We start from the raw sequence: 12,657 nt of genomic DNA, 5'->3' as shown, positions 1-12,657 counted from the left end.
ACGCTAAGCGGGCGCTAATCGTCGGTACGTAAACGTCGCAATAGGATGCGTGTGTAGTAGTGTATTGTGTCCATTGGATATGATTTGCATGCTCGATCACACATTATATATCAGTTTCCTCCTAGTGTTATGCACCACTATCAAAAAATGCACTCCCAGGTGTGTTATCCAAACAAGTACTTATGGGATGGGAGTTCCACTTTGAATGCAAGTCAATACCACCTGAATAGAGACCAATGCAAACTATTGTGCCCATCAGATATGATTTGCATGGTCGACCAAGCATTAAACTCTATTTTTGCCTTAGTGTCAGGCACAAGCATTAAAAAAGGCTCTCCTAGTTGTGTTATTCTAGCAAGCACTTATCGGATTGGTGCACCACATTGCATGTAACTCAATACCATCTAGGTTGAGGTGAGTGAAAAGTATTATGCCCATCGGATATGCTTTGCATGATTGATCATGCATTATGCTCCATTTCCCTCCTAGTGTTATGCACAACTCTAAAAAAATGTGCTCTCAGATGTGTTATGCAAACAACAACTTATGGGATTAGCATGTCACTTTGCATTAAAGTACCACCTAGGTTGAGGCATGTGTAAAGTATTGTGCCCATCGGATAGGATTTGCATTGTCGATTAAGCATTAAGCACTGTTTTTGGCTTAGTGTGATTCACATTCATAAAAAAACACGCTCCTAGGTGTGTTATTCCAACAAGTACTTATTGGATGGCACAACACGTTTCATGCAACTCAATACCACCTATGTTGAGGTGCGTGCAAAGTATTGTGCCCATCGGATAGGCTTTACATTGTCGATTAAGCATTAAACACCGGTTTTGGCTTAGTGTGATTCACATCCATAAAATAACATGCTCCTAAGTGTGTTATTCCAACAAGTACTTATCGGATGGGCGCAACACATTGCATTCAACTCAATACCACCTAGGTTGAGGTGTGTGTAGAGTATTGTGGCCATCAGATATGCTATGCATGGTCGATCATGCATACACCATTTTTTCCCTAGTGTTAATAGTTATGCACAACTTTAAAAGAATGCACTCCCAGGTGTGTTATCTGAACAAGTACTTATGGGAATGGTGTGAGTATATACCACCCAGGTTGAGGTGCGTGCAAAGTATTGTGCCCATTCGATATGCTTTGCATGGTTGATTCTTGCATTAAACACCGTTTTTGCCTCAGTGTGATGCACTTTCGTAAAAAAAAACACTCCTAGGTGTGTTATCTTAACGAGTAACCTGACTCGTCGATGACGGGCTAGTGACCCGCTCCACCGGGTCTCAAGATGCTAAAATGTCTGAAACCAGCAACATGTTCTAACCAAAAAAAATGTCTATGACATAGTACTTCAAAATATTACATCCGAAAGTAAAACCAGAGAACTCATTGATATGTCCAAATACACATCCCCATACAATGTCATAACTAAACATACAAAATCTACAATAGACACACAAACGTCCCTAAAGGGAAAAGTCTGCGGCCATGTACTATAGGGAAAAGCTTGCGTCAACCATGTACTTCACATCCACCATGTCCAAAAAAATAATTCTGTATGACAGAGTAGTTCAAAATATCACATCCAAAAGTGTAGAGAGATGTCTGAACATGCAATAGCTACATCAAAGAACTGATTGGTATATCCAAATACACAGCCGCAAAATAAAGTCATAACTGAACATACAAAATCTACAATAGACACACAAACATCCCTAAGGGAAAAGTCTACGGCCATGTACTGCACGGAAAAGCTTGCGACGGCCATTCACTCCACGTCTACCATGTCCACCGCGTCCACCACGGCTACGAACATACAAATGAAGTACCAGCATCACATAGAAAGATAATTGAGGAACTATAATTATTGAGCCATAAAACTTTTATACATGTATGTTCGTAAAACCCAACTCATTCTTTAGAGTACTTCCTCAAATGCAAAGGGCTGTCAACAATGCTCACATAGGTGTATGTGTAGTCCCCATTTTGCCCTCGATAGAAAAAATCGTGTCTCCTCATGTCGAATGGGAGTTTAAGGTTGGTCGGAATGAATGTTATCCTTCGAATAAACGTTCTATCACCAGCATTGGTACCAGTAATGATTTCAGCTTCTAACACTTTCGTGTGAAACTCTTTCCAAATACATATCTGCAAACAAAGTCATAACTGAACATACAAAATCTACAATAGACACACAAACATCCCTAAAGGGAAAAGTCTGCGGCCATGTACTATAGGGAAAAAGCCTGCGCCGACCATGTACTCCACATCTGCCATGTCTAAAAAAAAATTTCTCTATGACAGAGTACTTCAAAAATATCACATCCAAAAGTGCAATCACATGTCTAAACATGCAATAGCTACATCAAACAACTGATTGATATATATCCAAATACACAGCCGCAAATAAAGTCATAACTGAACATACAAAATCTACAACAAACACACAAACATCCCTAAGGGAAAAGTCTGCGGCCATGTACTGTAGGGAAAAGCCTGCGACATTCGCCACATCCACCATGGCTATGAAAATACAACGGGGTACCAACAATTGTATCTGGGCCAGCATCACACAGAAAGATAATTTGGGAACTATAATTATTGAGCCGGCAATCTAGAATAGTGTAATATCCCAAATGGACTCGTCCATCCAAACGATTATGGGCGTGGAGTTTCATTAGAAACCTTGAATCACGAACAATCCTAAAAGACAAACAATACCATGTTTTCTCACTCACATATAATCGAAAAAAAACCTTTTGTTTTAACAAAAAAATAAAGCAACAAACAATGTACATGATTCTTACCCAAGGTAGCTCTCGAGCTCAAGCAAATCCAACAACAATTGCATGCTCTCCAGAGATCCCCAGCCCGCAGGATCTGCAATTTTCTAAAAGTGAGTGACTATACCATTAAACATGTCAACATAAAACATGGTTGTCAAGCAACTATGTACCATGCACCTGTGCTCCTGTCGTCTCCTCATGTCGAATGGAAGTTTAAGGTTGGTCGGAATGAATGTTATCCTTCGAATAAACATTGTATCACCAGCATTGGTACCAATAATGATTTCAGCTTCTAATACTCTCGTGTGAAACTCTTTCGAGTAACCTGACCCATCTACGACGGGCTAGCGACCCACTCTGCTGGGTCTTAAGATGCTAAAATGTCTGAATCCAGCAACATATTCTAACCAAAAGAAATATCTATGACATAGTACTTCAAAATATTACATCCAAAAGTGAAACCAGAGAACTCATTAATATGTCCAAATACACATCTGCATACAAAAATCATAACTGAACATACAAAATCTACAGTAGACACACAAACATCCTTAAAGGGAAAAGTCTGCGGCCATGCACTATAGGGAAAAGCCTGTGCCAGCCATGTACTCCACATCCGCCACGTCCAAAATAAACTTCTCTATGACATAGTACTTCAAAAAATATCACATCCAAAAGTGCAGTCACATGTCTGAACATGCAATAGCTACATCAAAGAACTGATTGATATATCCAAATACACAACCGCAAAATAAAGTCATAACTGAACATACAAAATCTACAATACACACACAAACATCCCTAAGGGAAAAGTCTGCGGCCATGTACTGCAGGGAAAAGCCTGCGACGGCCACTCATTGTACGTCCACCATGTCCGCCGTGTCCATCGCTACAAACATACAACGGAGTACCAACAATCGTATCTGGACCAGCATCACATAGAAAGATAATTTAGGAACTATAATTATTGAGCCATAAAAGTTTTATATATGTATGTTGGTAAAACCCAACTCATTCTTTAGAGTACTTACTCAGACGCAAAGGGCTGTCAACAACGCTGAGAAAGGTATACGTGTAGTCCCCATTTTGCCCTCGATAGAAAATTCGTGTCCGCACACATTCATAGTATCCCAGCCAGCGAACAGTGATGGTCTGTGGTCCATCATCCCTATGAAGCCGGCAAGCCAGGACAGCGTAATATCCCAAATGGACTCGTCCATCCAAAGGATTGTGGACGTGGAGATTCATTAGAAACCTTGAATCAGGAATACTCCTAAAAGACAAACAATAGCATGTTTTCCCACTCAAATATAATCCAAAAAAACTTTTGTTTTAACAAAAATAAAGCATTAAACAATGTACATAGTTCTTACCCAAGGTAGCTCTCCAGCTCAAGCAAATCCAACAACAGTTGCGCGCTCTCCAGAGATCCCCAACCCGCAGGATCTACAATTTTCTAAAAAGTGAGTGACTATACTATTAAATGTGTCAACATAAAACATGGTTGTCAAGCAACTATGTACCTTGCACCTGTGCTCTTGTTTCGGTGACAAACGTGAATTGCCTAGACATCCTATCACATTGCAAAAAAAGAATAAACGTGTCAATCTACATATACTGAAAAAAAACAATAGGCTTTGAAGAGAAAATGGCCTCTAGTGTATTACAAACCCATAACTCAAATGAAAAATGAAATCCAAACATTATCAAGGACAAAGTCATGAAATATTACGTCTCACTCTATCTTTGTATAAATAGCCAACATTCCCAAAAGACCTATGATAGTTGGAATATTGAAAGAACTTAAAAAAAGCTATACAAAGATTACCGAAATGAAAATTTTCCACCCAAGAAAGTCTGAGGAGGGCTTGAAAGAGCAATGTCATACTCCTAGGCTCTTGCTGTTGCCAATTGCAAAACTTCCTTGTACACAACATTTGTGGTAGAAGTATTATCCATCTCCTCACCCCTGGCATCAGACGCAACCTGCGAAATGAAAACCTTAACAGCGTTTGATGCTCGGATACGTGAAAATGCCACATATAATTGGCCATGACTAAATACCGGTGTCGCCAAGTACAGCCCCAAAACTGATAATGTTTGACCCTGTGACTTATTGATTGTCATGCCAAATGCCAATCGGATAGGAAATTGTCGTCTCCTCATGTCGAATGGAAGTTTAAGGTTGGTCGGAATGAATGTTATCCTTGGAATAAACGTTCTATCACCAGCATTGTTACCAGTAATGATTTCAGCTTCTAACACTTTTGTGTGAAACTCTTTGCATATCAACCGTGTCCCATTGCACAAACCCTGGCGAGGATTCAAATTACGCAACAAAATTATAGGAGCATTCCTTTTCAAAACCAACCGATGCGGGGGATATCCACCACCAAGATCAAGACTGTTCAAATACTCGACTGCAAACAAAAAGGAATCTCCCCCTAAGTTGTCCACTGAGTCTGCACTTAGGTACTCCCTTTCCTCACCGGGCATTGCATTCAATGCCATAGCATTAATTGCATCAACCTCGGTGTTTCGAGGTGCAAGAATAGCGCGCTCTCGAAAGTATGTTGCACAGTCCAAAACAGTTGCAAGCCCTCGATACACCCATCCGATGAGGCCTTCCATGGACTTTGTCTCTAAAAGCATATGCGATGGAATCACAACAGTATCTTCTTTTGTACATCTATTTATACCATTGCCAATGTCCAGAACCCATTGCATGAACTCTTGCTCAGCACAATTATCACCACTCTGAAGGACCCGCATATTTTGCGTCAACTTCAATATTGTAGTGTGACCCCAAATCCTTCAGTGGCATAAGGTAGCATTGATAATGTCCTCTCGTCCTTCCTTTGGAAGAACTGGCAAGACTTGCCTAAAATCCCCCCCCAACAATACCACCTTCCCACCAAAAAGTTGCTCATTGGACATGATATCTCGTAAAGTTCTGTCTAGTGCCTCGAAAGCAAACCGGTGAGTCATGGGTGCCTCATCCCATATTATCAGCCTAGCCATCTTCAAAACATCTGCAAGTTGACTATTAACCTTAATATTGCAACTGCTAGTACCATCCAGCTCCAACGGTATCTTGAATCGTGAGTGTGCCATGCGTCCATTGGCTAGTAGCAATGCAGCAATCCCAGAAGATGCACATGCCAAAGCGATGAGCCCCTCCCCACGCAATCGAGAGAGCAAGCAATTGTAGAGAAAGGTCTTTCCATACCCTCCTATACCATCGAGAAAAAAGACCTCACCACCATCTCCATAGATGCTTGCCAGAATCCGATTGAATGCAGCACGTTGACAGTGATTCAAGGACATTTCCATTTGCTGGGCAGTCTGTGCTTCTTTCACACAATCAAACATTCTTTCTTCTTGCAATAAGCCATTTCCAGCTTCTAATAAAGATGTTCTATCTACAACAGGCATTCCGTCAAACTCAGCCAACCTTCGCCCATGTTGTTGAAGAATGTGCTCCAAGTGCAATACAGCCTTCTTTATTGCTAGTTCACGATGACCAATTAAATTCCCCATACTTGATTCCAATATATTAAAAAAATCATCCGAAAACTCAAGGGAAAAATTTTCCCACAAAAGTCGAGGAGACATTGGCTCACAAAAAACCAATATTGTCACAAATAGGTGTCTCAGTTGTGCACTATTTTGATAAAACACAGCCTCTTGCATACACACAATCCATTCATCATCACTCTCCGACAATCCCCGTGCTATGCATGCTGCCTTGAAAGTAGGGTACACTTGGCTGTCAAAAGTACGTAGGTCATCAAAGGACTTGCATCCCGTGCACACATTAAGAAGCATACGCATGAAGTAGAGCTCACCAGCTGAGGGAGAAATATTGTACATCCGACCTATGGTATTCCCCTTTTGTCTTCTAGTCCATCGCTTATTGGATTTGTTCCAAACCAACTTCTCTGGCAAGTCACCATACAGCAAGTTGCTTGCGTCACATTGCAACTGATTATAAGTGAACCATTCTGTGAGGGTGGTCTTTTGATTTTGTTCCCTGCCTACAACATTTTGCAAATCATCATCATCTCTAAAGATGACATTATTGCGCATTGGAAGATGAACCTGCAATCTTTGCACATCGGGTTTTTCATCGTGCGTGGCATACTCATAAATCCGCCAACATGCTTCTGATGCTGACACGTAACGTGCATCTAAGTAACTACTAATCTCATCAATGCAAACATCAATTATGTTGTGCGAATGCCCTTGCTCTCCTGCATTATTTGCTTGCATCTTGATAATGGCTCTATCATGACCTTTGTACACATATTTATACAAATACTTAACTGCAGTGATTGTGGAGCATATTTCAACATTTATATGTGCCTTGTACTTCATGGAGAGGAAAGGATTAAATGGCACAATCGAACGATTATCAATCACACCCCCTTTCACTTGTATCTTTCTACCATCATCACGACGCAAGTAAACTGGATAGCCATCATTGCCAACAGTAGTCGTCTGTGAGAATCCACGTGGATAATGACGAATGCATTTTCCATCAACCATGCAAGCTGCAGATGGATTTAGTGCACCACACGGACCATGGACATTACACTGCACAATAATATCATGCAACTCTGGGAACATAGCCTTATCTGGCAACTCCGCACACACTAATCGGTCATAGTGACCGATCTCCACGGGTTTGAAACCACTTTCTAATATCAACAATATGTGTGAGTGTGGCAGACCTCTCTTTTGAAACTCTATGACACTCACATATCCAGCCACCTTCCCAAACAAATTATGTTTTGTAATTGACTGCATCATGTCCTTATGCTTTTGAAAAAACACACGGGCTGTCAAATCTGGACGGTCTTGCGCAGTTTGCCCCGGCAACAATGCTATAGATATTTCAGGCCATTTGGGATTACAGGTGAATGTTATGAATAAATCAGGTTTGCCCCTTTTTCTGACAATTGCCATAGCATCTTGGTATAGCTGACACATATACCGAGGCCCTCCCGTAAAAGAAGAAGGCAACACCACCCTATGCCCTACAGCATTGCCAAGCACAGTACGTGTCCCATCAGCTGTATTCACCATGTCCATCAACCCTTGATAGACTTCAGCGCATAGGGAAGCTTGGTTGTTTCGTATCCACACCAACCTGGACTCTTCCATGCTACTGTAGGCATCAACCATGTATTGCTGCAACAATCTACCCCCATGCAAAAGACATGCATTTGTATCATATCTCACTTGCAAACGATATGCGTAGTATTGTCTCTGGGTGACACAACTCTGTCCACGTATCTCGTGCAATGGTGTGTGATTAGGAACATCACTATATGGGATATATGGATGCCAACCATCTTCCCCCCGAGGGAACAAAAGAACATACATGAGAGGCATGTATGATCGGTGCAAATTAGATATTCTACGCACAAACCCATTGCGGCTAAAAATCTGAATGTCCCGATTTCCAATATCGAAGTCATCCCCTTGTCCTGGCATGATTGCAGCAACCTCGCTAGCCATAGAAGCCAAGTACTGCCTTGAGGTGGAGCGGCTCTCACAAATAACCATCCTCAGGTTTGTATGTGGATTTGTTCTTAGCACTTGCCCAATAGCCATCAGTGCACTGGCATATGGATTGCACTCGTGCATCATCCTCTGCAACAACTCCAAAATGCCTGGATCCAAACCAGGCATCCCATGTAAACGGTGTTCTAGTTCATGATCAGTGTCATACACGTACAACTGTGCAAAACATGGCATCTCTTGCCTAGCCTCATCGGGCAATAAATTTCCAATCCGATGATACACACTACCATGGACCCGAAAGTTTTGTATACCCCCATTCCCATGGAACATTTGATCAATATGAGCTCCCAATGAAACAAATTCCATGGCACTATTATAAGCCCTAATGTTTTTTTTAAATAGTTTGCTTCTAGCATCATGTCCGTGTAATAGAACTCTCAAAATCTCTGGTGATTCTTCTAACGACAACAATGACACACGACCAACTTTGCAACAATGCTTGCCCACAACTTGATGCATATGCATTCGCATCTCTTGTTTCCACAGTTGATGGCAAAAGCTGCATGTATGATCCATGGATCCAAGTGCATGAACAGAAGGAGCATTGAAGACCAGTGGATACAAAGAAGGATGCTCTACATTTTTGCTTAACGGAAAAGTATGCAAGATAGAGAGGCTCCCCCCTGCACCCAAAATCACAGCCCTGTTGTGAACAACACGCCTTCGGGCTCTTAAATGAGTAGCATCTCTGCTTGCATCCATTTGAGTAGTTGTACATACTACTGGAGCAGGTTCATGCTCATTACGTACTATTGGTGAAGTATGGAGGTCCATTGTATTTTCAACAGTGCACGCTACATTACTGTGCCCATGCATTTGATTCTGTTCTCTGCTTCTAGCAACTTGTGTTCTCGACCTTGTTCTTTGTATAGCATAAACACGACGGGCTGCCCGCGTTGAATCCATTTGAGTAGTTGTACCTATTACTGGAGCATGTTCATGCTCATTATCTACAGTTGGTAAAGTATTGACGTCCATTGTATTTTCGATAATGCACACTACATTACTATGCCCATACATTTGGTCCTATTGTCTGCGAACGCCGTCTTCTACATCCATAGATTCCACAGCCACCCTCACGCTTCTAACTCCTTGTGTTTTCGACCTTGTTCTTTTTATAGGATGGGCCGCCCGTGTTGAATCCATTTGAGTAGGTGTACCTATCACTGAAGCATGTTGATGCACTCTACCTACTGTTACTGAAGTATTGAGGTCCATTGTATTTTCAGCCACAATGCACGCTATATTACTGCGTCCATGTGTCTGATTATGCTGACTGCAAACTCCTACTTCTACACCCATAGATTCCACAGCCACCCTCATCCTTCTAGCAACTTGTGTTTTAGACCTTGTTCTTTGTATAGCATAAGCACGATGGGCCGCCCGCATTGAATCCAACAATCTTCTCCTATGAGAACGTATTGAATGTAGCCTCTCTTCTATTTGTCTTGCCATCTTCTGTATCCACTCAACCAACTACATAAATATCTATTCCTCAAAGGGAAAAATAGCTTAATCAAAAAACTTATGCATCATCCCTAACCATGACAAAATTGATGGATCTCAACAAATGTGCCCTAGGAAGAAAATAATTTAGAAAAGCAAGAAGCAAGATTAATTAGCAAAGCCATCCCTTTCCCATCTATCTAAAATTGAGAGCGGACCATCTATGCATTGAACTCATAGTGTCCCATGACCAAGTTTCAGTGTCTCACTATCTTTGGTAAGAGTAATGCTCATATTTTTTCAACATGTGAGCAAAATACAATACCATATGTGCAACCATCATTTGAAACATAAAAACCAAAGCTAACATATCTAAAAAAACTCAAAGTTGACCATCTCAAAAAAGTATAAGCATTGCATTAGCATTTATGCGAATACATGATTCAAAAAAATCACAAATATTTGAGTATATCTTAAATAAAACGAAAATGGGAACGAACGATAGGCAATTCAAATATTGAATTAAATTAGCTTCCATTGCCATATATACCTCAAATGAAAGCAACTCAACTACATGAATCCCATAGAAGCATTTGGGATTCCAATACAAAAAAGACATAAAAGTCTCAGGAGTCAAACTTGTCTTGCCAAATAACATAAGGGCAACCCATGTACATGAATCCCATAGAAGCATTTAGGATTCCAGTACAAAAGGTGACACAAAAGTCTCAGGAGTCAAACTTGTCTTGCCAAATAACATAAGGACAACCCAAGTACATGAATCCCATAGAAGCATTTGGGATTCTAGTACAAAAAGTGACATAAAAGTCTCAGGACTCTCTTAATTGTCACGGGTTGCAACCTGCTCTAGTTTACGGCTCATCCTGGTCATCAAAGCAGTTAGCCTATTTAAACCAACTTTGAACATTGACACCTCAGTGGTGAACTTGTTCTTTGAGCTTATCAACTTGTAGTCTACACCCATTCTCACATACAACTGCCCCTTCTCCACCTCTCCCCAAAATCTGCTGCATCCATTGATTAGAGTCCTTAACGCTATTCTCAATTTGAGAAATCCTTGCAATGAGAGTTCCAGGCAATTCTGCCATGCCCTGCGCTATTACTGCAGCACCATCTGAATGGACTTCTCCCCACAAAGAGCCCAAATATCATGTGTTCATGGCACATGCATCCTTATTATTCTCGCACATGGCTTGAATGGACTTTAAAAGATTGTAATGACTTGAATGCTCAGTTGCATGGGTTGAAGCTCTCCCCCTTATAAGTCGTTTCATTATATTAGCAGTGCGACGTTCGCGGCTAGACTTAAAACGCTTTGAAGGCAACTTGGGACAGAAGTTTCTGACATTGTGTTGTCATCTTTTCCTGAGCCAGATAGCCTTCATGTGATAAATCAAGTTATATTTTGCTCTGTGTGTGTGTGTGTGTGTGTGTGTGTGTGTGTGTGTAGCCCCATCTATCATCCAATCGTCTCACCTCTCGAGCTTAGTTCTCATGGCTATAAAGCACATGACGTGAAACACACTTAATCCTCTCTCTCTCTCTCTCTCTCTCTCTCTCTCTCTCTCTCTCTCTCTCTCTCTCTCTCTCTCTCTCTCTCTCTCTCTTTCTCTCTCTCTCTCTCTCTCTCTCTCTCGGTGTAGCCCCACCTATCGTCCAATCGCCTCACGTCTCAAGCTTACTTCTCATGGCTATAGTCCACATGACATGAAACATATTTGATGCTTTACTCTCATTGAGAAGCAAGGCTAGCTTCTCAAAACGAAGGTTAGATTAGATCACTTAGGGTAGAGGGTGCAAGCTTATCTCTAGACATATTGCTAGGTCATGAAAATGCTCCTACGAAAGATACAATCACATTTAATGATTACTAATATCCAATTGCCTCACCTCTGGAGGTTACTTCTCATGGGTATAATGCACATGACATGAAACATACATAATCCTGTACTCTCCTCGAGAGGTTGATTAGATCACTTAAGGTCCAACCACATCATCGCCTTATCTCTAACTAATGTGTCCTAAGGAACCAAAGAATTCATGAATTATCAGATCGGAATGGTTTCAATGATTTTAAAAATGTAGCTTGTCTTAAACGATGCACACACACACACACACACACACACACACAACGTATCTTAAGGAAGCAAAGAATTCCAAATAGAAAGCAAAGTCAATTGAAAAGCAAGGCTAGCTTCTCAAAAATGAAGGTTAGATTAGATCACTTAGGATAGACAGTGCAAGCTTATCTCTAGACATATTGCCAAGTCATCAAGATGCCCGTATGAAAGATACAATTACATTTAATTATTACTGGTCCAACCCCATCATCGCCTTGTCTCTAACTAATATACTAACTTAATTCACTTCTGTCCACCATTATATTTTCCCTCTCTCTCTCTCTCCCTCTCTCTCTATCTCTCTCTCTTGCCTCCATAATCTTTTAGTTCTTCTGTCTCAATAATATATTCATCTAGAAATTATAAGATCATAATGGTTTGGATGATTTTAAAAGTGTAGCTTCTAAGTTTCTCTCTCTCTCTCTCTCTCTCTCTCTCTCTCTCTCTCTCTCCTCCATTATCTTTTTGAAAAAAAATGGTTCTTAGTTCATTTTCCCCTCCCAAGAATCTAAGCGTCCACGAATTACGATCAGAATGGTTTCATGAATGTAACAGAGAATTCATGAATTATCAGATCGGAATGGTTTCAATGATTTTGAAAATGTTTAAGATGCAAACACACACACACACACACACACACACACAATGTCAATTGGAAAAAAAGTGATCACCTACCT

The 12,657-nt window shown here is 40.9% G+C and overlaps 1 long non-coding RNA gene across 1 annotated transcript; it reads right to left on the bottom strand.

The window, feature by feature from the left end:
- Nucleotides 1-3,889: 3,889 nt before the first annotated feature.
- Nucleotides 3,890-4,379, bottom strand: LOC147895171 (uncharacterized). Its single transcript, XR_015541955.1, has 3 exons — nucleotides 4,328-4,379; nucleotides 4,178-4,250; nucleotides 3,890-4,077 (listed from the first exon to the last, which is right to left on the bottom strand). It is a non-coding gene; the product is annotated as an uncharacterized LOC147895171 (long non-coding RNA).
- Between the last annotated feature and the right edge of the window lie 8,278 nt (nucleotides 4,380-12,657).

The sequence above is a fragment of the Dipteris shenzhenensis genome, chromosome 13, assembly GCF_047967505.1.
Source record: "Dipteris shenzhenensis isolate YYH24624 ecotype China chromosome 13, Dip_SZ_1.0, whole genome shotgun sequence".
Taxonomy (NCBI): domain Eukaryota; kingdom Viridiplantae; phylum Streptophyta; class Polypodiopsida; order Gleicheniales; family Dipteridaceae; genus Dipteris; species Dipteris shenzhenensis.
Note: the sequence above shows the minus strand (reverse complement) of the source record. Positions and strands in the feature narration are given on the sequence as shown.